At 36.4% G+C, this 24470-nt stretch overlaps 1 non-coding gene across 1 annotated transcript; it reads left to right on the forward strand.

Moving 5' to 3' along the window:
- Window positions 1-721: 721 nt before the first annotated feature.
- Window positions 722-829, forward strand: LOC148577008 (small nucleolar RNA R71). The gene has a single exon (XR_015903527.1). It is a non-coding gene; the product is annotated as a small nucleolar RNA R71 (small nucleolar RNA).
- The last annotated feature ends 23641 nt before the right edge of the window (window positions 830-24470 follow it).

Consider the following 24470-nt stretch of genomic DNA (forward strand, 5'->3'; position numbering starts at 1 on the left):
CTTCTGTATTGCTTGGGAGAGTACTAGGAAGGGTTTCAGTGATTCCTTTACTCAGCTGGCCCACTTGTGCTTCCAAATTTTTAATGGAGGACCTTGTTTCATTCATAAAATTTAGAGTGGCCTTAGATAGATCAGAGACTATGTTTGCCAAGCTAGATGGGGTCTGCTCAGAACTCTCTGTCTTTTGCTGAGTGGATGATGGAAAAGGCTTGCTATTGCTAAACCTGTTTCTTCCACCATTATTAAAGCCTTGTTGAGGCTTTTGTTGATCCTTCCATGAGAGATTTGGGTGATTTCTCTATGAGGGATTATAGGTATTTCCATAGGGTTCACCCATGTAATTCACCTCTGCTATTGCAAGGTTCTCAGGATCATAAGCTTCTTCCTCAGAAGATGCCTCTTGAATACTGTTTGATGCAGCTTGCATTCCATTCAGACTCTGAGAAATCATATTGACTTGCTGAGTTAATATTTTATTCTGAGCCAATATGGCATTCAGAGTATCAATTTCAAGAACTTCCTTCTTCTGAGGCTTCCCATTACTCATAGGATTCCTCTCAGAAGTGTACATAAACTGGTTATTAGCAACCATGTCAATGAGTTCTTGAGCTTCTGCAGGCGTTTTCTTTAGGTGAATGGATCCACCTGCAGAAGTATCCAATGACATCTTAGCTAATTCAGACAGACCATCATAGAATATATCCAGGATGGTCCATTTTGAAAGCATGTCAGAAGGACACTTTTTGGTCAGTTGCTTATATCTCTCCCAAGCTTCATAGAGGGATTCACCTTCTTTCTGTCTGAAGGTTTGAACATCCACTCTAAGCTTACTCAGCTTTTGAGGAGGAAAGAACTTTGCTAAGAAAGTCGTGACCAGCTTATCCTAAGAGTTCAGGCTATCTTTGGGTTGAGAGTCCAACCACACTCTAGCTCTGTCTCTTACAGCAAACGGGAAAAGCATAAACCTATAGACCTCGGGGTCAACCCCATTGGTCTTAACAGTATCACAGATCTGCAAGAACTCAGTTAAGAACTGAAAAGGATCTTCAGATGGAAGTCCATGAAACTTGCAGTTCTGTTGCATCAGAGAAACTAATTGAGGTTTCAGCTCAAAATTGTTTGCTCCAATGGCAGGAATGGAGATGCTTCTTCCATGTAAATTGGAATTACGTGCAGTAAAGTCACCAAGCATCCTCCTTGCATTATTATTATTTTCAGCTACCATCTCCTCTTCTTGTTCGAAAATTCCTGTAAGGTTGTCTTTAGGTTGTTGTATTTTAGCTTCTCTTAGTTTCCTTTTCAGAGTCTTTTCAGGTTCAGCATCTGCTTCAACAAGAATATTCTTGTCCTTGATCCTGCTCATATGACAAAGAAGGGAATAACAAAGAAAATATGGAATCCTCTATGTCACAGTATAGTGATTCCTTTGTGTGAGTAGAAAAAGAAAAGAATGTAATGTAAAGAAGAGAAGAGGAAAAACTCGAACACAGAGAAGGAGGTGGTGTTCGAATTTTTGGATGGGAGAGAAGTGTTAGTAGATGAATAAATAAATAGAAGGAGATGAGAGAGAGAGAATTTCGAAATTTAATTAAAATAAAAATTAAAATTGAAAGTTAGATTTAAAAAATTAAAGTTGAAATTAAATTAAAATTAAAACAATTAGTTAATTAAAAAGGAATTTTGAAAAAGGAGAGAGGGAATTTTCGAAAATAAGAGAGATGATTAGTTAGGTAGTTTTGAAAAAGATATGATTGAAACAAAAAGATAAGATTGATTGAAAAAGTTTTGAATTTTGTTTTTGAAAAAGATATGATTGAAATTTAAAAAGATATGATTGAAACAAAAAGATAAGATTTGAAAATCAATTTTAAAAAAATAAGAAGTTAGAAAAGATTTTGAAATTGAATTTGAAAAAGATATGATTGAAATTTTAATTTGAAAAAGATTTGAAAAGAAAATTAAAAAAATTTGATTTTGAAAACTAAAGTTGATTACTTGACTAACAAGAAACTAAAAAGATATGATTCTAGAGTTTAAAGATTGAACCTTTCTTACTAGGCAAGTAACAACTTAATATTTTTGAATCAATCACATTAAATGTTAGTAACTAATTCGAAAATCATGAACTAAAATTAAGAAAAAGATTTTTGAAAATTAATTTGAAAAATTTTCGAAAATATTAGAAAGAAATTTTGAAAAAGATTTTATTTTTGAAAAAGATTTGCAAAAGATAGAATTTTTAAATTGAAAATTTGATTTGACTCATAAGAAACAACTTGATTTTAAAAATTTTTGAAAAAGTCAACTCAAATTTTCAAATTTGATGAGAAGAAAAAGGGAAAGATATTTTTGAATTTTTAATGAAGAAAGAGAAAAACACAAAATTGACTCAATGCATGAAAATTTTGGATTAAAACATGTGATGCATGCAAGAACACTATGAATGTCAAGATGAACACCAAGAACACTTTGAATGTCAAGATGAACATCAAGAACTTTTTTGAAAATTTTTAAGAAAAGAAAAACATGCAAGACACCAAACTTAGAAATTTTCAAACTTCAGAAACTAACAAATTAAAAATGCATATGAAAAACAAGAAAAGACACAAAATAAGAAAATATGAAGATCAAACAAGAAGACTTACCAAGAACAACTTGAAGATCATGAAGAACACTATGAATGCATAAATTTTCGAAAAATGCATAAATTTTTAGAAAAAATGCAATTGACACCAAACTTAAAAACTGACCCTAGACTCAAACAAGAAACACAAAATTTTTTGTTTTTATGAATTTATTAATGTTTTTGGTATTTTTCGAAAATTATTTTGAAAAAGAAAATAAGGATTTCAAAATTTTTAATAAGAATTCTAGAAATCATGCAATGTTAGTCTAAAGCTTCAGTCTAAAGAGATTAGACAGGGCAGAACAAGCTTCAGCAGAACATTACATACAACAGCCAAATTGATGGGAATCAACTAGCTCCTGTGATGATAGAAGCATCATCTGAAACACTAGAATTCATTCTTAAAAATTCTAAATAAAAATATTTTTGAAAATATTTAAATTTTTTTTTTGAAAATAAAACGAAAAAGAAAATTACCTAATCTGAGCAACAAGATGAACCGTCAGTTGTCCAAACTCGAACAATCCCCGGCAATGGTGCCAAAAACTTGGTGTGCGAAATCCTGATCATTCCATTCCTTGGTAATGGCGCTAAAAACTCAATACGGACGTTCATGATCTTATATCTGTTTCACAACTTCGTACAACTAACCAGCAAGAGCACTGGGTCATCCAAGTAATACACCTTACGTGAGTAAGGGTCGATCCCACAGAGATTGTCGGCTTGAAGCAAGCTATGGTCACCTTGTAAATCTCAGTCAGGCGGATTAAATTGTATTAAGAAATTATAGTGGATGAAAATAAATAAAATATAAAATAGGATAGTGGTACTTATGTAATTCATTGGTGAGAATTTTAGATAAGCGTATAGAGATGCTTTCGTTCCTCTGATCTCTGCTTTCCTGTTGTCTTCATCCAATCAATCCTACTCTTTTCCATGGTAAGCTTTATGTAGGGCATCACCGTTGTCAATGGCTACATCTCATCCTCCTGTGAAAATGGTCCAATGCGCTGTCACTACATGGCTAATCATCTGTCAGTTCTCGATCATACTGGAATAGGATTTACTATCCTTTTACGTCTGTCACTACGCCCAGCACTCGCGAGTTTGAAGCTCGTCACAGCCATCCCTTCCCAGATCCTACTCGGAATACCACAGACAAGGTTTAGACTTTCCAGATCTCAGGAATGGCCATCCATGGGTTCTAACTTATACCACGAAGACACTAATAACTCGAACTCGGTCCCCTGTATTAGATATCCAAGAGATATCCATTCAATCGAAGGTAGAACGGAAGTGGTTGTCAGGCACGCGTTCATAGGGGAATGATGATGACTTTGTCACGATCATCACATTCATGTTGAAGTGCGAATGAATATCTTAAAAGCGGAATAAGTTGAATTGAATAGAAAAATAGTAGTACTTTGCATTAATCTTTGAGGAATAGCAGAGCTCCACACCTTAATCTATGGTGTGTAGAAACTCTACCGTTGAAAATACATAAATGATGAAGGTTCAGGCATGGCCGAATGGCCAGCCCCCAAACGTGATCTAAAGATGAAACTAAAGATGATCCGAAGATGTCAATACAATAGTAAAAAGTCCTATTTATACTAAACTAGTTACTAGGGTTTACAGAAATAAGTAATTGATGTAGAAATCCACTTCCGGGGCCCACTTGGTGTGTGGTTGGGCTGAGCATGAAGCTTTCACGTGGAGAGGTCATTTTTGGAGTTGAACGCCAGTTTGTAACGTGTTTCTAGCGTTGAACTCCACTTTGCAACTTGTTTCTGGCGCTGAACGCCAGACTGCAACATGGAACTGGCGTTCAATGCCAGTTTGCGTCATCTAAACTCGGGCAAAGTATGGACTATTATATATTTCTGAAAAGCCCTGGATGTCTACTTTCCATCGCAATTGGAAGCGCGCCATTTGGAGTTCTGTAGCTCCAGAAAAGCCACTTTGAGTGTAGGGAGGTCAGAATCCAACCGCATCTGTAGTCCTTCTTCAACCTCTGAATCTGATTTTTGCTCAAGTCCCTCAATTTCAGCCAGAAAATACCTGAAATCACAGAAAAACACACAAACTCATAGTAAAGTCCAGAAATGTGAATTTTAATTAAAAACTAATAAAAATATAATGAAAACTAACTAAATCATACTGAAAACTATGTAAAAACAATGCCAAAAAGCGTATAAATTGTCCGCTCATCATAAGGGTGATGAGCTGTGGCTTTAGTTCAAAGTTATTGGCATGTATGGTTGGTTTTTGGATCCTACTTCCGCAATTTCTTGGGTTTGGATTGATGTAAGAGCCCAGAACTCTTCTCTCTTGCCCAGCATGATTTGCTGGACCTTCTCTGCCATGGTTGTGAGCCTCTTCTTCATGGTGGTTCTCCATATTCTCCTCCATGTTTGGTTCAAAATACTCCTCCTCTTCCTCAATACCAACGACTCTTTTTCCTCTTACTTCCCTCCTTAATCTAAGGAAGGTCCTCTCAGGTTCAGAATCAAAGGAAGTTGAAGCCCCGCTTCTTCTACCTGTCATACAACCAACAGAGCAAAAAGCAGAAAAGAGAATTGATGGAGAAGTTACTCCTATTAGGGGTGCTGTTAGTGTGAGTGATGCAATATATCAAATAGTTAGTGGGTTAGTGAACTGAATTGTAAAAAAAATTGAAGATAACACCACAAACAGGTAAGGGGTAAAGAGACGAAAATAACTAAAACTGAAAGTAAATCACTCAAATAAAATTAAACAAAACAAAAGAAAAATGCTCAATCTAGTTATCCACCAACTTAATCATTGTTAATACAAAATCAATCCCCGGCAACAGCGCCATAAACTTGATGCACAGATTGTCTCTCAACAAATCTCCCTTCGGCAAGTATACCGAATTGTCGTGAAGTAAAAACTCACAATAGAGTGAGGTCGAATCCCACAGGGATTGATTGGTCAAGCAACTTTAATCAGAGGAATGTTCTAGTTGAGCTAAGCAGAAATTTAGTTGAGATTTGTAGAAACATAAATGGCGGGAAAGTAAATAACAGAAAATATAAATGCTGGAAATAAAGAGCAGAATATAAATGGCGGAAAGTAAATTGCAGAATCTTAAATGGGGAATTGGGAAAATGAGCATAAAAGTAGATGGCAGAAAATAAAGAGAATGGGGAAGATCAGAAATGGGGGATTCATTGGGATCAGGAGATGATGTATTCTCTGGATCAAGTTCATTCTCATCTCTTCCTCAATCAATGCATTTATTGATCTCTTTGGCAATCTTAAGTGATTGAATTCCAATTCCTTGGTAATTCAATCTCTTAAATCTTAATCAATAGCCAATTCCTTGGTCTAATTGCTTATGAGAAGAGATGAAGTAAGGTCACTGATTATACCACATGTATTCCCAAATCAAAGTGTTGGTAGGATTATATGTCACTATATCCATCCAAACCCCAATTTGGTCCAACATGAGAAAGCATTTCTAGCATGATCTCTTCATTCCTCTTCCAAGGTTCCGAAGAGATCCAAGTATGAATAGCTTCTTTTTCAAGACAACTACCCAATTGGATGAAGATTGAAAGCCTTCTAGTAAAATCAAGAGAAAAGAAAGAAGAAGAATAATGAAAACAATTATTGATACATCAAATTACAACAGAGCTCCCTAACCTAATGAAAAGGGGTTTAGTTGTTCATAGCTCTGGAAATGGAAGAAGATAAAGAAGAATGCATTGTCAAATTAACTAGAAATTACAGAGAAAGTAAAATATACAGGGTGTAGTTCTCCAAAATGCCAAAAGCTCTCTATTAGTTCAAAACTACTCCTATATATACTACTCTTCTAATCTTCTAGTTGGCTCTTCAAGTCTTGGATATGGGCCTTCAATCTTGAGTTGAAGCAGTTACAATCTTCAGTGGGCTCGGCTTTTCTTGCAGAAAAAGTGTGAGTTAGGCATGGACGTTAGTTAGGACGTTAGTGGTGTTAACGTTAAGTGAAAATGTGGGTTCGAGAACGTTAGTGATGATCACCTTTTTCACTAACGTTCCAAACCAAAATGATCCACGTTAACTTCAACGTTAGTGGCACTAACGTGACCACTAACGTTGCCTCTTGGTCCTTCGCCAACGTTATTGGCATTTACCTTTTCCAATAACATTGCTAATTGCCTTTTTTCCCCACGTTAGATTTCACGTTAGTATAACTAACGTGACCCTTAACGTGGGCATGCCTAAGCTTCGAGAGCGTTAGTGACACTTACCTTTGTCACTAACGCTCCAAACGCCCCTCCTTCCCACGTTAGAGTTCATGTTAATTAGATTAACGTGGCCACTAACGTGGTGGTAATTGCCATCTCCAACGTTAGTGACAAAGGTGAGTGTCACTAACGTTGGCCTATCACTCCTTGCTCCACGTTACCCTTCACGTTAGTGGTCTTAACGTGACCACTAACGTGGACAAGGTTGGCCTAGTCCAGCGTTAGTGACAAAGGTGAGTGTCACTAACGTTGGCAATTTCTTCCTCCTCCCACATTAGAGTTCACGTTAATTAGATTAACGTGGCTCTTAACGTGGCTTATGTATGGCCTTTTGGAATTTTAGTGGTGTTCACTTTTACCACTAACGTTGGAGCTCCTCTTTTCTTTCCATGTTATCTCCCACGTTAATGTAACTAACATGGTAACTAACGTGGGCTATGATGGCTTTCGAAGGCGTTATTGGCGATCACTTTTCTCATTAATGCCAAAAGTTTATGCCCATTCCACGTTAGTGGTCACGTTAATTAGACTAACGTGGCTACTAACGTGGCTCTTCCTTGCTTCCTTTGTCCTGAAATCAAGCAAATAAAGTGCATCAAAGCTCTATTCCAATTCATGAGATCATGCATTATCCATTTTGTCATTCAATTCATGCATAATTCTCATGAAATCATGTAAATTTCACCATGTTTGCTTGAATCAAGATGTAAGTATATTTCTATCCAAAACTTGCTTATTTACTAAGAAAATGCATGAAATTACCCTAAAACAGTAAAGAAAAGGTCAGTGAAACTGGCCAAAATGCCCTGGCATCAACTCTACAACTAGGGGAGGACCACATCTTGTTCAAGATGCCTCATCCCAATTCACCCTCAAATGAAAGAGAGATAACTGTGCAACACCTAGTGTTCCAACCCTCTCTTTCTGTGCAGAGTTTTACTGAGCCCCCAAACATCAATTCTAAGTTTGGTGTTGGGCAGCCACCAACAAGCTCTAAGTACAAAGGTACTAAGAAAAATGTACCTAAAAACTGGAAGGAGAAGAAAGTCCCAACTGAAGGCCTCTCACCTGGCATGAGAGTTGTCTTCACCAAGAAGCCAGTCTTACCATATATTGTGAGTCGTATCCTGTCTCTAGAGCACGTGGAGCTCATTCATGAGAGGACAGGAAGAAAGTTCACTGTATGGGGCAAAAATCTGAGCCTATACTCACCTCTGTAAGGAGCTAACTGTCAAGCTAATGACGTTAAAGAAGCGCTTGTTGGGAGGCAACCCAACCTTAAATAATTATTTTTATTTTCTTTCATTTTATTTTTCTTTAAGTTATTTTTAGAGTCATGATCATATGCAGCAGTGATGGGGGAAAAATCTTCGGTAAAAAATTTCACAAAAATAATCGCATTGCAAGTATAGATCTAAACCGACAATTAAACCTCAATCAAATTTCATTCGTTTGTCACTTAAGCAAACCCAATAAAATTAACCGAAATATTAAACCTCGGGTTGTCTCTCAAGGAATTGCAGGGAAGTGTACTTATAATTGGTTATGAGATTGTATCTTTTTTGGGTTTTGAAATAAGGAACAAGAAAGTAAAATGACAAGAAAATAAACTAACAATTAAGAAAAGTCCTAGCAAGGATTGATAATTGGAATTCCTATCCTCATTATCAATGTCAATTGTGATGGTAATTGTAAATTGCACTCACTTAGTTAACCTCTAACAAATGAAGGAAAGTCAAGTGAGCAATAATTAACTTAAGTTCACAAGTCCTAATCAAAAATTAGAGTTAGTGAAGCTCAAGCCAAGTAGTAACTTTCAAACACCAATCAACAAAAGATATTTAATAATTCAAGAGTCTCCAAATAATCAATCCAAGTTAAGAATGTAAAAAGCTAAATTAAAATCCAACCAAGTATTTTATCAAACGCTTGGTGGGCATAAAAGAAAAGCATAGAAAATTAACAAGGAATAATAAAATCTAAACAACCAAAGCATGGAATCAACACTAACAAATGAAGAAAGAGACAATAAACATGAAATACCTCAAATTGCATTAAAAGGGAAATCAAATCTAACATGAGAATTCATAAACTAAAATAGCAACATAAAGAGATCAACAAGAGAAACAGATAAACTAGAATGCTAAAACAAATAAAAGTAGAAGAGAAACTAAATTGAAATAAGATAGAATTCAGAATTTGAGAAGAACTAAAGCTAAAAACCCTAAAACCTCTAGAGAGGAGAGAGCCTCTCTCTCTAGAAAACTACATCTAAAACCTAATGTGTGAATAATATGGTATGAATGAATGATTTTTCCATCCAGCCCCACTCTGCAGCCTCTAAACTTCACTTTCGGGCTTGAAACTGGGCCAAAAGGAGCCCAGAAATCGCCCCCAGCGTCTTCTGTATAATGCAGCACGTGACGCTCTGTCACGCGTACGCATCAGTCATACGTACGCGTCGCTGGGCCTTTGCGCTTGTCACGCGTACGCATCCATTATGCATACGCATCGCTTATCTGCTGCACTGGTCATGTGTACGCATCGTCCACGTGTACGCGTCGTTGCCAGCTTCTCAAAACATCATTTTCTTGCGTTCCTTCCACTTTTGCATGCTTCCTTTCCGTCCTTTAAGCCATTCCTACCCTATAATCCCTGAAAACACTCAGCAAACATATCACGACATCGATTGGTAATAAGAGGGGATTAAAATTAGCAAATTTAAGGCCAAAGAAGCATGTTTTCAATCATAGTACAAAATTAGGAAAGAAAATGTGAAACATGCGAATTATATGAATAAGTGTGAGAATAATGGATAAAATCTATTAAATTAAGCACAAGATAAACCCTAAAAATGGGCTTTATCAATCTCCCCACTCTTAAACATTAGCATGTCCTCATGCTAAGCTCAAGAGAAGCTATAAAGGAGTGAAGAGGAATGGTAAAACTTATGAAATGCAACCTATCTATATGAATGCAACTAAATACAAAATGTTCTTTCCTACTTGGTTTAAAAGTGAATAAATTCTCCAAGAATAAATATAAACTGGATTCCACTAATTTAAATATCAAAATAAAGTACAAGTAGACTTGCATAAGAAAATAGCTCATGAAAACCAGGAACAGGAAATCGTGCATCGAACCCTCACCGGAAGCGTATACACTCTAATCACTCAAGTGTTTAAGATTCGATTCTATCAATTCTCTACTAACCTTGCTTTCTAAGGCTTGCTCTTCTTCTACCAATCAACAAATAATTTGATGCACAAATACACATATCAAGAGGTCTTTTAAGGGTTGTAATGGGGTTAGGGTCAAGGCAGGATTGTATTTAGTCAAGTGGACTAAAATTTGAATCTTAATTAACCTAAAATTTCCACCTAACTCAAGACAATCCATATTATCACATGCAAAATCTAACTACCCATTAACCATGTTTTTCACATATTCATTCATCCTAATTTCGAGTACAGTACATATGCATTGCTATCACCATTTACTTTGGGGTATTTTGTCCCTTTTTATTATTTGCTCTTTTTTTTTCTTTTTCTCCTTTTTTTTTCTTTTCTTTTGTTTTTCTCAATACATACGATTAAGATATTGAATGCAAGAATATGTGCTCAACAATTATTTTGCATATTTTCACAAGAATATACAATATCCAATTCTCAAACCAAATGTTTCCAAACCGAACTTCCTCACACTTAAATCATGAACACTCTCACTAGTCTAAGCTAACCAAGGATTCAAATTAAGGACATTATGTAGAACCTATGCACAATTACTCAAGAGGGGGGGTGAATTGAGTATTGCAACAACAATGAATCTTTTTGCGAAAGTTAAAGACAATATACAAAAGTGTTATTGTACTAGTATTTTTCCAAGAGCTTAACTCAATTGTTAAGCATTTATAAGGAGCTTTTACTTTCCAATAGACACCAACTCAAATAAATTGATCAAGCTTTTCACCAATCGGACTTAAGCTATTCCTTAAGTACTTACGAAGCTACTTTTCGATCACAATTTATTTGCTCAAAGGTAAAAGACAATAATATTGAAGAGATGAGTTTGGAGAGATGCAAACGCTATTTAGAGTGGTTCAGCACAATCCTTGTCCTACATCCACTTTCTTTCTCAATCGCTATTGAGAAGTTCCACTATTGCCAAGCTTCAAGGTGCTCGCGCAAAACCTTTTACAATCCGAGTCCTTAGTTTCTAACACCTCACGGTATATGATCACCACTCGTATACTAACCCACTCCACTTAGAGATTCCTTCTCTAAGATTTGCCTTGAGTACTTAGTATACTTCTTTGGTATCCTCACCGACTATAGTGTTTATAACTCTTGACTCAACCTTGGAGATCACACTCCAATTTACAAAGTGTTACAAGAAAACAATTCTCAAAGAATTGTTGAGATGAAATGAGTACTCTCTAGAAGAGTGTATGATTACAAGTTTAGCACTATTGAACCAATTGATATTGCTCTCTCAAATTGTGTATTATAACACCTTAAAAATGTGTAGAATGAAAGAATATGAACAAGATAGTTTGCAAATACTCACATGTATGAAATAAGGCTTTAATCCATCTATTTATAGACTTCCCAAACCTTAGAAACGTTTGGGAGTTAATGGGATGGAGCCGTTTTGTTAAAACTAGCCGTTTTTTATGTTTTTGAATCATTTGCATCGATGCATAACACTTTGCATCGATGCAAATGTGTCTTTGAAGCTGAAATTTGAATTTTCAGCTAGGTTGCATCGATGCAAACATCTTTGCATCGATGCAACAAGTCGTTGCATGCTTTGCATCGATGCAAGATGAGTGTGCATCGATGCAAACCTTAAAGAATGGCTTAAAATCACTTCAAACTACTTAGGATTGATCTCAAACTTGTTAGAGTCAATTCCTATGCTTTTGTACCTTTGAAAACAAGTTTTTAAACCATTTGGCTAGCATCGAATTGCAAGATGTGCATCAAAACATTTTGTGAGTGTGTGTTGAGAGATTTAGCAATTGGTTCTTAACAAGAAGTTACCTAAGTCCTAAGACACTATACTTGTCTTCAAATGTTGTGGACTTGAGTTTCTTGTTGTTGTTGTGTTGCTTTCAACTCTTCATTCCTCAACGTTGAATGTTGGTTGATCTTTCAATATGCTTGTTCATTCAAGTTGTTTGTTGGTTTGTCTTTCATGTCGTTTGTTGGTTTGTCATTCATCAAAACCTATGAATACAAACTTCGCATACAAGCAACATGATTTACAATTTCCCCCTTTTTGATAATGACAAACCAATTTTGAGGATATGCATTTATAAATGATTTTGAAAGCAACAATAATGCACTTTGTTTTATAGAAAGCTTTGGAGAAGACTTCACAAAAAAAAAATTTTGCAGGAGTTCCCCCTAAATATGTGCATTTGTTCCCTTAATGGGCGTTTATCAAAGAAAACAATTTAGATATCAAAGTTTTTGCTTAGCGGAAGTCTTTTTGAAAACATTGTTTCGCAAACTTATTTCTTCTTTTCAAATCCTTAAACTTCTTCTTTTTCAAAAGTTTAAAATTTCAAATATCCTCAAACTTCTCTTCCCCCTTTTGACATTATCAAAAAGAAAGGATTTTGAAATGTGTCATAGAAGCATGTATAAAACAATGAAAATAGATATTTCCCCCTTTCAAAAAGAATTTGATTTCCTCTTTTTATATATAAAAAGCATGCATAATTCCCCCTAAAGAAGTGAAATATATTAAAGCATGCACATTAACTTAAAATAGGGGTACCAAGCCTATTTTGAGTTATTCACCAAATAAGCATACAAGCATTAATCATTAAACAAATTTATGAAGGAAATATCAAAGTATTTAAACCATAATAGAAATCCTTAGCTTACTAGGAGTTAGTTTAACAATTCATATAATCAAATAAACATAATATAAACTTCAATTTGTTGATCCTCCATTGTTTATAATCTTCAAATTCTTCAATCTACCTCATTCATCAACTCATAAGCCTACAAAACAATGGCTAATTGGATATCTCCAATGCTTAAGTTAGTAAGAGATACAAAAATAGCAATATAAATACAATGAATCCAAACAAATCATATTAGATTAGAATCCAGGATACCAAGTTCATTTCGGATGTTAAAAAAACTTTCTTTACATAAAGGTTTAGTGAAGATGTCCGCTAGTTGTTTACTAGTTTCGACAAATTCAATAACCACATCACCCTTTTCAACATGGTCTCTTATGAAGTGATGTCTAATCTCAATATGCTTGGTTCTTGAATGTTGAACCGGATTCTTGGTTAAATTTATTGCACTAGTATTATCACATTTGATAGGAATGTGATCAAGCATGAGTCCATAGTCCACAAGTTGTTGTTTCATCCATAAAATTTGGGCGCAACAACTACCGGCGGCTACATACTCGGCTTCGGCGGTAGACAAGGCTACACTTACTTGTTTCTTACTATGCCATGAAACAAGAGAGTTTCCTAGCAAGTGACAAGTGCCGCTAGTGCTTTTCCTATCCAATTTGCAACCGGCAAAATCGGAATCGGAATAACCAATCAAATCACAAGTGGATCCTTTCGGATACCACAATCCAACATTTAATGTTCCTATGAGATACTTCATAATCCTTTTCACCGCACTTAAGTGAGATTCCTTAGGATTAGTTTGGTATCTCGCACACATGCATACACTAAACATGATATCTGGCCTACTTGCCGTTAGATAAAGCAATGATCCTATCATGCCTCGATACTTCTTTACATCTATGTTTTTACCTTGTTCATCTTTGTCAAGGTAGCAAGTAGTGCTCATTGGTGTGTCCATTGCCTTAGCATTGTCCATTCCAAATCTTTTGAGCAATTCCTTGCAATATTTGGTTTGGCCAACGAAAGTTCCTTCTTTTCCTTGTTTGATTTGAAGACCAAGGAAGAAGTTGAGTTCGCCCATCATGGACATTTCAAATTCACTTTGCATGAGGTTTGAGAAAAACTTGCAAAGTGATTCGTTAGTTGAACCAAATATTATGTCATCGACGTAAACTTGTACCAAAAGGATATTTTTGTTTTCAATCATGATAAATAAAGTTGTATCAACCTTCCCTCTTCTAAAACCCTTTTCTATTAAAAACTTGCTCAAACGTTCATACCAAGCTCTTGGAGCTTGTTTAAGACCATAAAGAGCTTTCTTGAGTTTAAAAACATGATTAGGATTTTCATAATCCTCAAAACCGGGAGGTTGTTCAACATATACTTCTTCTTGAATGAAACCATTAAGAAAGGCACTCTTAACATCCATTTGATAAAGTTTGAAGTTATAAGAGGATGCAAAAGCAAGTAACATCCTAATAGCTTCTAATCTAGCTACGGGAGCATAAGTTTCGTCATAATCAATGCCTTCCTCTTGATTATAACCTTTAGCTACTAATCTAGCTTTGTTTCTAACAATTGTACCATTTTCATCGAGTTTATTTCTAAAAACCCATTTTGTTCCGACAATTGTTTGATTACTTGGTTTAGGCACCAATTCCCAAACGTCATTTCGTTTGAATTGGTTAAGCTCCTCTTGCATTGCCATAACCCAATGTTCATCATCAATTGCGGACTCAATGGTAGATGGTTCAATTTGAGAAACAAAAGCACTATATGTAAATAAATTTCTAAAAGAGGATCGAGTTGTTACCCCTTTCGAAACATTACCAATGACGTTGTCTAGAGGATGATCCTTTGAAGTACGCCAGTCCTTTGGAAGTGCATTTATTTGTGCTTGTGATGGTGCAATTTCTTCAACTTGAACATTATCCTTTGTTGTAGAGGCTTTATTTAAATCTTTTTCTTTGTCTTCACCATTCAAATTTAGTGAATCAAAGTTTTCTACATTTTCATCAAAATCTTTTCTAGCATAACAACGGTTAGTTTCATCAAAAGCGACATGAATACTTTCTTCCATAGTCATGATGCGTTTATTATATACTCTAAAAGCTTTGCTAGTTAAAGAGTAGCCTAAGAAGATTCCTTCATCAGCCTTAGCATCAAATTTGCCTAAGTTATCTTTTCCATTATTTAGAATAAAGCATTTACAGCCAAAGACGTGAAGGTGGGAAATATTTGGCTTTCTTCCTTTGTACAATTCGTACGGTGTTTTCTTAAGAATAGGTCGAATGATAATCCTATTCATAACATAACACGCGGTACTAACCGCATCCGCCCAAAAGTACTTAGGAATATTAGCCTCATTGAGCATAGTTCTCGCCATTTCTTCTAAATGACGATTTTTCCTTTCAACCACACCATTTTGTTGTGGTGTTCTAGGAGAGGAAAAATTATGCTCAATGCCATTTTCTTCACAAAAAGTTTCAAAAAGATTGTTTTCAAATTCTCCACCATGATCACTTCTAATAGATGATATATGCAGATTCTTTTCATTTTGAATAACTTTGGCTAATCTTTTGAATGCTCGAAATGCATCACTCTTGTTTGCTAGAAACAAGGTCCATGTAAATCGAGAGTAATCATCAACAATAACTAAAGCATAGTAATTGCCACCAAAGCTCATAGTCCTGGAAGGACCAAATAAATCCATGTGCAAAAGTTGTAATGGCCTTGTTGTTGAAACAATGTTTTTAGATTTAAAAGAGGCCTTTACTTGTTTTCCCTTTTGACATGCGTCGCAAAGGACGTCTTTTTCAAAATGTAGCTTTGGTAAGCCAATTACTAACTCTTTAGAGACCAACTTGCTAAGATGGTCCATGTTAGCATGAGCTACTCTACGATGCCATAACCAAGTTTCATCATTTTTACTAACAAGGCATTTCACATCATTTGAGGAAACTTCATCTAGATTAATCATGTATATATTGTCAACACGGTGCCCAATTAGCACAATTTCATTAGTGTCTTGCCTTTTTATCAAACAACATTTTGAGTCAAAGGTGACTAAGTTTCCTTTGTCGCAAAGTTGGCTAACACTAATGAGATTATGTTTGAGACCTTTGACAAGTATAACATTATCTATGGAGGTAGAAGAATTTTTACCAACTTTTCCAACGCCGATTACTTTGCCGGTGTTGTTGTCTCCATAGATCACGTTTCCTCCGTTTGTAGGCTCTATTGCGGTGAACTTTGATTCATCGCCGGTCATGTGTTTGGAGCATCCACTATCAACATACCAATTTGTATCCTTAGCTCCAACACGTACCTACAAAACAATTAAAATTGGGATTTAGGTACCCAAGTGAATTTGGGTCCTTGATGGTTAGTATGAGCATAATGCCCATAAGGTGCCCATCTCGTATCTTGACTATGAAAGTTTATATGTTTAATTCTAGTAAAGCATACGGGTGCTATATGACCTACTTTATTACAATAATGACATATGACATTTGGATTATGCATCCTATGCATGTTTCTAAATGGTTGCCTAGGTTGTTTCCTAAATGCAACATCTTTTGATCTATATGCATTGTGATTATAATTTCTAAATGAAGCATGTTGAGGAGGATGTTTAAAGGCTTCATTCCTTTTAGGCATGCTTGCCTTTTGGGCTTGCGGTTGCCTAATAGGAGTTTTAGCATTTTTAAATTTTCCTTTTTCAAAACCTAAACCTTCCTTATTATGAACATGCTTTTGGTTTTTCAACATTTTATCTAAGTTCTTTGAAGATTCATTGAACTTAGCTAAAGTGTTCTTAAGATTTGTAATTTCATTTTCATGCATTTTACAAGATTTGTATGGATCACTACTTGTGCTACACTTATCTTTTCCAAGATTGATATTCTCGTTTTTCAACATCTCATTTTGTTTTAAAAGATCCATATTCTTTTTCTTTAGGAGAGAATAATCTTGGGTAAGTTTTGTGTACACCTCAAGTAAGGCATCATATTCATCTTGTAAATTAAAAGAAGTGGAGTTGTCATTACTAACCTTTTCTTCGCTTGCCATTAAGCAAAGATTTGCAACCTCGTCGTCATCGGAGTCGGATTCATCCTCGTTCTCCCATGATATGTATGCTTTCTCCTTCTTCTTAAATTTCTTGTTTTTGTCCTCCTTTTGAAGTTTTGAACAATTGGGTTTAATGTGTCCAACTTCTCCACACTCATAGCATTTTGGTACCTTTGATTCTTTAACGTGGTCGGTTCCTTCGTAAGTGATTTGGAGTTTATCCCAAATCTCTTTAGCGGTTTCACATGTAGAGATCTTCATATAATCATGCTCGTTAAGTGCACAATGAATGAAGTTGATGGCTTTATCATTCATTGCCACTTTCTTCCAATCATCGTCACTATATTCATTTTCTCCTTTCGGTACTTGCTTTAAGACGGAGACTTCTCCTTCTTTAGCGCTTGTTGTCTTTGTTGGAATGTGATTTCCATTCTCAATCACTTTCCAAATTCTCACATCTTGAGAATGGATCCAAATTCTCATCTTATTTTTCCAATAAGAGTAATTTGTTCCGCTAAAAAGAGGAGGTCTAGCGGTTGAGTTACCTTCACTAGTGTTGTTGTTGTTAAAGCTTGTGCTTGCCATGATCTTTTCCCTTAAACGGTTAAGTCTTTCAAAGGGTTAAGCTCTGATGCCACTTGTAGAACCTATGCACAATTACTCAAGAGGGGGGGTGAATTGAGTATTGCAACAACAATGAATCTTTTTGCGAAAGTTAAAGACAATATACAAAAGTGTTATTGTACTAGTATTTTTCCAAGAGCTTAACTCAATTGTTAAGCATTTATAAGGAGCTTTTACTTTCCAATAGACACCAACTCAAATAAATTGATCAAGCTTTTCACCAATCGGACTTAAGCTATTCCTTAAGTACTTACGAAGCTACTTTTCGATCACAATTTATTTGCTCAAAGGTAAAAGACAATAATATTGAAGAGATGAGTTTGGAGAGATGCAAACGCTATTTAGAGTGGTTCAGCACAATCCTTGTCCTACATCCACTTTCTTTCTCAATCGCTATTGAGAAGTTCCACTATTGCCAAGCTTCAAGGTGCTCGCGCAAAACCTTTTACAATCCGAGTCCTTAGTTTCTAACACCTCACGGTATATGATCACCACTCGTATACTAACCCACTCCACTTAGAGATTCCTTCTCTAAGATTTGCCTTGAGTACTTAGTATACTTCTTTGGTATCCTCACCGACTATAGTGTTTATAACTCTTGACTCAACCTTGGAGATCACACTCCAATTTACAAAGTGTTACAAGAAAACAATTCTCAAAGAATTGTTGAGATGAAATGAGTACTCTCTAGAAGAGTGTATGATTACAAGTTTAGCACTATTGAACCAATTGATATTGCTCTCTCAAATTGTGTATTATAACACCTTAAAAATGTGTAGAATGAAAGAATATGAACAAGATAGTTTGCAAATACTCACATGTATGAAATAAGGCTTTAATCCATCTATTTATAGACTTCCCAAACCTTAGAAACGTTTGGGAGTTAATGGGATGGAGCCGTTTTGTTAAAACTAGCCGTTTTTTATGTTTTTGAATCATTTGCATCGATGCATAACACTTTGCATCGATGCAAATGTGTCTTTGAAGCTGAAATTTGAATTTTCAGCTAGGTTGCATCGATGCAAACATCTTTGCATCGATGCAACAAGTCGTTGCATGCTTTGCATCGATGCAAGATGAGTGTGCATCGATGCAAACCTTAAAGAATGGCTTAAAATCACTTCAAACTACTTAGGATTGATCTCAAACTTGTTAGAGTCAATTCCTATGCTTTTGTACCTTTGAAAACAAGTTTTTAAACCATTTGGCTAGCATCGAATTGCAAGATGTGCATCAAAACATTTTGTGAGTGTGTGTTGAGAGATTTAGCAATTGGTTCTTAACAAGAAGTTACCTAAGTCCTAAGACACTATACTTGTCTTCAAATGTTGTGGACTTGAGTTTCTTGTTGTTGTTGTGTTGCTTTCAACTCTTCATTCCTCAACGTTGAATGTTGGTTGATCTTTCAATATGCTTGTTCATTCAAGTTGTTTGTTGGTTTGTCTTTCATGTCGTTTGTTGGTTTGTCATTCATCAAAACCTATGAATACAAACTTCGCATACAAGCAACATGATTTACACATTATTGTTTTCCGCTTAGAGTTAGTGATGAGCTAAAGTAAAGAACAAATGGGATTAAAAAGGCTCAACATTGGTTTACAAAGGATAATTAAAAAGGGTAAGGCTATATGGGTATGTAAGCTAGTAAAACAAGGCCTCAATCACATAAATGCATGCATACATCAAACAATGGAAATATAGAATTAAGCAAGACAAAGATCACAATTATAGAGAGAAAAACACACACCAAAAATAAAACATTGGTTGATAAAATGCAACCAATCGAATAGGCTCAAAATCTTACTGGGTTTTGTGTGTTCGAGCTCTAAACCATGTTCCAACATAAAATTCTTCAAGCAAGTTTAACAAAAATTTTAATTCAAATTAGTGAAATGCTATAAAAAGTTTTTTGAAAAAGAAAATATTACTTTAACCAAGTAGTGGTAAAATATGCACAAAATCGAACAAACATGCAATCCAACATGCAAATGCAACAATGAACTAACAAAGAAAATAAAACATTGGTGTTGAGAAGAAAATAACTAACCCACAGAAGTCGGTATCGACCTCCCCACACTTCAAGAATGCACCATCCTCAGTGCATGCTAAGATGTGCAAGTGGACGGGTGCTACAACTGATGCTTTTCTCCAAAGATTACGTAGATGGACTTATCTGTTGCCGCATTTAGAAGTCTTCTGTTTCCCTTCTCGGTGGCCATCCTGAAAGAAGAGAAAAAGGAAGAAAAGTAACCCAGAAAGAAAGATAAGAGAACAAATATAATATGGGTGGGTTAATGCCAAATAATGAGGGTCTCAACTACATGGTAGCTACAACATGCAAGTGAGAAAATAGTATGTACAAATAGCATATCAATAGTTAAAAAATTGCAACAATGGGAGAGAGAGAATGCGTCATGAAAGAGAATATAAATTCATGTCAATGCACAAGGAATACAAGTGTCAGAAAGATTAGCATTGACTATAAATAATACCACCCAACAATGTAAAACAAGTCACTAAGCATCAGAATAATGGAAGAAATAGTCAACAGTGGGGTAGAAAATACAACACCAATGGAAAAATAGTGAATTTAGAAAAGAAAATAAAAGCATGCACAAAGTTGAAATGCAATGAATGAAAGTATGCAAATGCAATAAGTAAATGAGAATGAAAGAGAGTAAGGATGAGAAGTAGAAGAAATGGAGAAGAAGAAAGTAAGAAGGGAGGAAGAAAGAATAAGAAAGGAGAGAAGACAGAAGAAAGAAATGAAAAACAGAACGTGACCTGTGCGCTCAGGTCACGCGTGCGCGTGCAAACGGAAACGGCCATGCGACGCGTAAGCGTCACCCACGCGTACTGATAAACCACTATTTTATGGTTTATATTGTGTTTAATTGTGTGGTTTTATCATGATCCTTACCCACTTATTCATTAAATTAGCATGCATTTAGATTTTCTTCCTGAATTTATTACATGTTGAAAACTGCTTCCTAGAGACTTTAATTATTCTCCTTTATTCCATTCGATGCCGTGATCTGTGTGTTAAGTGTTTTAGACTTTATAGGGCATGAATGAGTTGGAGATTGGAAAGGAAGCTAGCAAAAAATGGAAGGAACACAAGAATTTGAGGAGATAACCAGCGAGAAGTGACGCGGTCGCATGGCTCACGCGACCGTGCAAAGGAGAGCAAATCGCAGCGACGCGGCCGCACGGCTCACGCGGCCGCGCGAATTGGAAAGCCCAAGCGACGCGGTAGCGTGGACGACGCGAACACGTGGCGAGGAAAAACGCGAATGACGCGTCCGCATGGATGACGCGATCGCGTGACATGTGCGATCTGCATAATCTGCAGAATTCGTTGGGGGCAATTTTGGACCCCATTTCAGCCCAGTTTTCGGCCCGGAACAGCAGACTAGAGTCAGAGAACATGCAAAAACAAAAGACATTCATTCAGCAGTTTTTAGTTTTAGTTTTTACTCTCTTAAGTTTTCACTCTCTTAGGTTTTCCTCTTTAGGTTTTTTAGGATTTTAATTTTCAATTGGTCTGAGCATTGGAACATTGAGAAGAGTTATTTCCTCATCAAGACTTCATCATTCTAGTTTGTTTTCTTAACTTGGTTTTATTCTTCCATGTTCTTTGTTTTGTTCAATTTTGTCATTCAGATACTTTTATGATTATTTTATGCAAGGATTATTTCTTTTTAATTCAATTTCAATTCCAATAATCATGTCTTCTTTTAATTCCCTTTCATGTGCTATGGATTCTTTATTTACAATGCGTGAGTAGTTTCCTTACTTGATGGGGAGTTGATTAAAAGGAACTCTTGAGTTGGAAGGATTGAAAGAAAATTTGTAATTGGGTTAAATGTTGGATTGCTATCCTGTCACCGACGCCAATCCCTTTGAACTAAGTGGGTTGCAACTTGTGAACAGATCTGGCATTCCAACTTGTTTGACTTTCCCTTACCTTGTAAAGGATAACCAAACAGAATAACCGTTAATTATAAATCAATCTTAAAAATCACTCCATCAATGATAGAGATTCTAACCAATCAATTCCCAGTCAAGGCTTTTATTTATATTATTTAAAATCCCTCAATTTAAATTCCAATTTACTTAGCTCAACTTCTTGAAACATCTGATTAATAAAACAGCACACTTTTCTGCAACTCGTTGGGAGACGACCTGGGACTTAAAACTCCCAGTAATTTTAATTTAAAGTCTCTGTGACATATTTCTAAATTGATAGGCAGATTTTCGGTGAGTTAAGAACTATACTTGCAATGTAACCATTTTAATAAATTTTTAATTCACCAGCTTCTGCATCCCATCAATTTTTGGCGCCGTTGCCGGGGAGTTGCAATAGAATGCTAATTTTATTAATTAGAATTAATTTATTTGCATTTTATTTAATTTTGCTACTATGAGCTGCATGTTTCTTCCGTCAAATGACACGTTCACTTCCTGATCCGCGCTTGCTAATATTCGATCCTGAAATTGAAAGAACAGTTTCACGAATAAGGCGAGAACAGCGTAGGTTAGCCCGCTCTGAGGGCGGATCTGAAAGTGAATCTGAAGAAGAAACCAGCCCCCGTTCTACTGATTCGGTTGTTTTACATGCAGAAAACATGGCAGCTAGAAGAGTTACCATTCCGGAGGAAGGAGCTCCTGATTTTACAATGCAACCGTTTCAAGCGCATCATCCAGCGGTAGCTACGGATTTTGGAATAAAGACCGCACTGTTAAATTTGATGCCCAAGTTTCATGGCCTACCTGCTCAAGAGCCTATCAAGCACTTGAGAGATTTCCAGGCAGCCTGTTCTACTGTCAGGCGTGATGGCACTGATAAAACTTCAATTCTGCTGAAAGCTTTTTCGTTCTCTCTTGACGGAAAAGCAAGAGAGTGGTACTACACTCAACCTCTAGCAAATGTATCCAACTGGGATACACTCAGAAAGGAGTTTCTGGAGAAATTCTTTCCATCTGAAGTTACTGATAAACTGAGGAAGGATATCTCTACAATTGTTCAGGATGACAACGAGACTCTCTTTGAATACTGGGAGCGCTTCAATAATCTTCTGGAAGCATGCCTCCACCACATGATTGACAAGATCGTGCTACTCAGCTATATCACACAAGGTATGAGGCCCCAAGATAAGACCACATTGGAAAGTGCCAGCAATGGGTCTATGAAGAAGTACAAGACCACTGATGAAGCTTGGCAATTGATTAGTGATTTAGCTGAATCTACTCAGAACCACAGACAGAAGCAAGGCCGTTCAAAAGCCATTGCAGAAGTATCTTCTGGCAGAGAGACTGCTGCTCTAACTCAAAGCATCTATGAGATGACCAACCTGCTAAAGCAAATGCAGTTGAATCAACAAGCTCAGCAAACTCAACCGCAGCAAAACCAACAACTAGTCCCACAAAGAATTTGCGGAATTTGTGCTGATTACAGCCATTACACTGATGAATGCCCGCAGCTCCAACAAAAAGACAACATGGTGGCATCCACTCACAACTTCTATGACCGCCCCAACCAAGGGTACAATCAAAGTGGAAATAATAACCATGGATGGCAGGACAATTCAAACCAGAATTGGAGGGACAAAAATAACAGGGGAGGCGGAGATAATCAGGGAAATCAGAGGTGGAATAATAACAACAACAGGCAGCAAAATCAACCTTACCGAGCACCTCACCTGAGGCAAAACCAAGGACCACCGAACAATCAGCAGCAAACCTCTCAATTTACTCATTCTTCTGTATCTTCTAATTAATATTTATTACAAGCTTTTGAGAAAAGACAACTGGCCATGGAAAGTACCATCGTGAACACTATTAACGCCAGTCTGAATGGTCTCACCTCTACTCTGCAAGCTTTTATGACACAACTTGGTTCAACACAAAATTCCAGCAACCAACCTTCAAGCACCACTGGAATCCCCTCTCAACTGTTACCCAATCCAAAGGGAGGCATTAATGCCATCACCCTGAGGTTCGGAACCACACTGCAGGAGAGGAATCAGGAGGAACCAAGCTCACCAGAATACGCCTCAGCTGAAGAGGTGGTAGAAGTCGAAGATGTTGAAGAGGAAGAGGATATACAAGACATAACTGAAGAAGAGATAGCTCAACCACAGGAAGAAGCACCAAAAGGCGCAGGCACCACGGAACCCACTGTTCCCATTCCATTTCCACAGCTTGCAAGGAAGCCCAGGAAGCAGCTGGAACCTGATCCTAAAATGGTAGAAATATTCAAAAAGGTTGAGGTAACTGTTTCCCTTTTTGATGTTATTCAGCAGGTACCTAAATATGCAAAGTTTTTAAAAGACTTATGTATCCATAAAGACAAAATTAATGAATTAGAAACTATTCCTTTAGGTAGTTCTATATCTACTTTAATGGGAGGATTACCTGAAAAATGTAGTGATCCAGGTCCTTGCATAGTTAGTTGTACTATTGGTGGTGTAGTAATTTATGATTGCATGTGTGATTTGGGAGCATGTGTCAGTATAATGCCTTTGTCTATATATGATGTTTTAAGGCTCCCTCCCTTAAAAAGGTCGGCAGCTCGTTTTGTGTTAGCAGATAAAAGCATTATTACAATGGCTGGAGTTGCTGAAGATGTTTTGGTGAACATTAAAGGGCTCACATTTCCCACTGATTTTTATATCTTGGAGATGCCCCATAATGATTCAGATAAGCCATCATCAATCCTACTTGGAAGACCATTCCTGAAGACATCAAAATTCAAATTGGATGCTTTTTCAGGAACATACTCCTTTGAAATAGATGGCCGCATAGTAATCTTCAATCTGAATGGAGTCATTGACAACCCCCCAAAAGATAGTTCTATCTTCCAGTGTGATGTCAGAGACGAAAGTGTGGCTGAAGTTCAAAAAGAAGAGTTTGAAGAGAGGCACACTGGACAAGGTCCGAGTGTGGGGACCCTCTTAACTGACAGTGAGGGCACTTCGCCATTTTCACGAGCTCCAGATAATCCAGA

The sequence above is a fragment of the Arachis ipaensis genome, chromosome B1 (genome assembly GCF_059453495.1).
Source record: "Arachis ipaensis isolate K30076 ecotype BB chromosome B1, ASM5945349v1, whole genome shotgun sequence".
Taxonomy (NCBI): domain Eukaryota; kingdom Viridiplantae; phylum Streptophyta; class Magnoliopsida; order Fabales; family Fabaceae; genus Arachis; species Arachis ipaensis.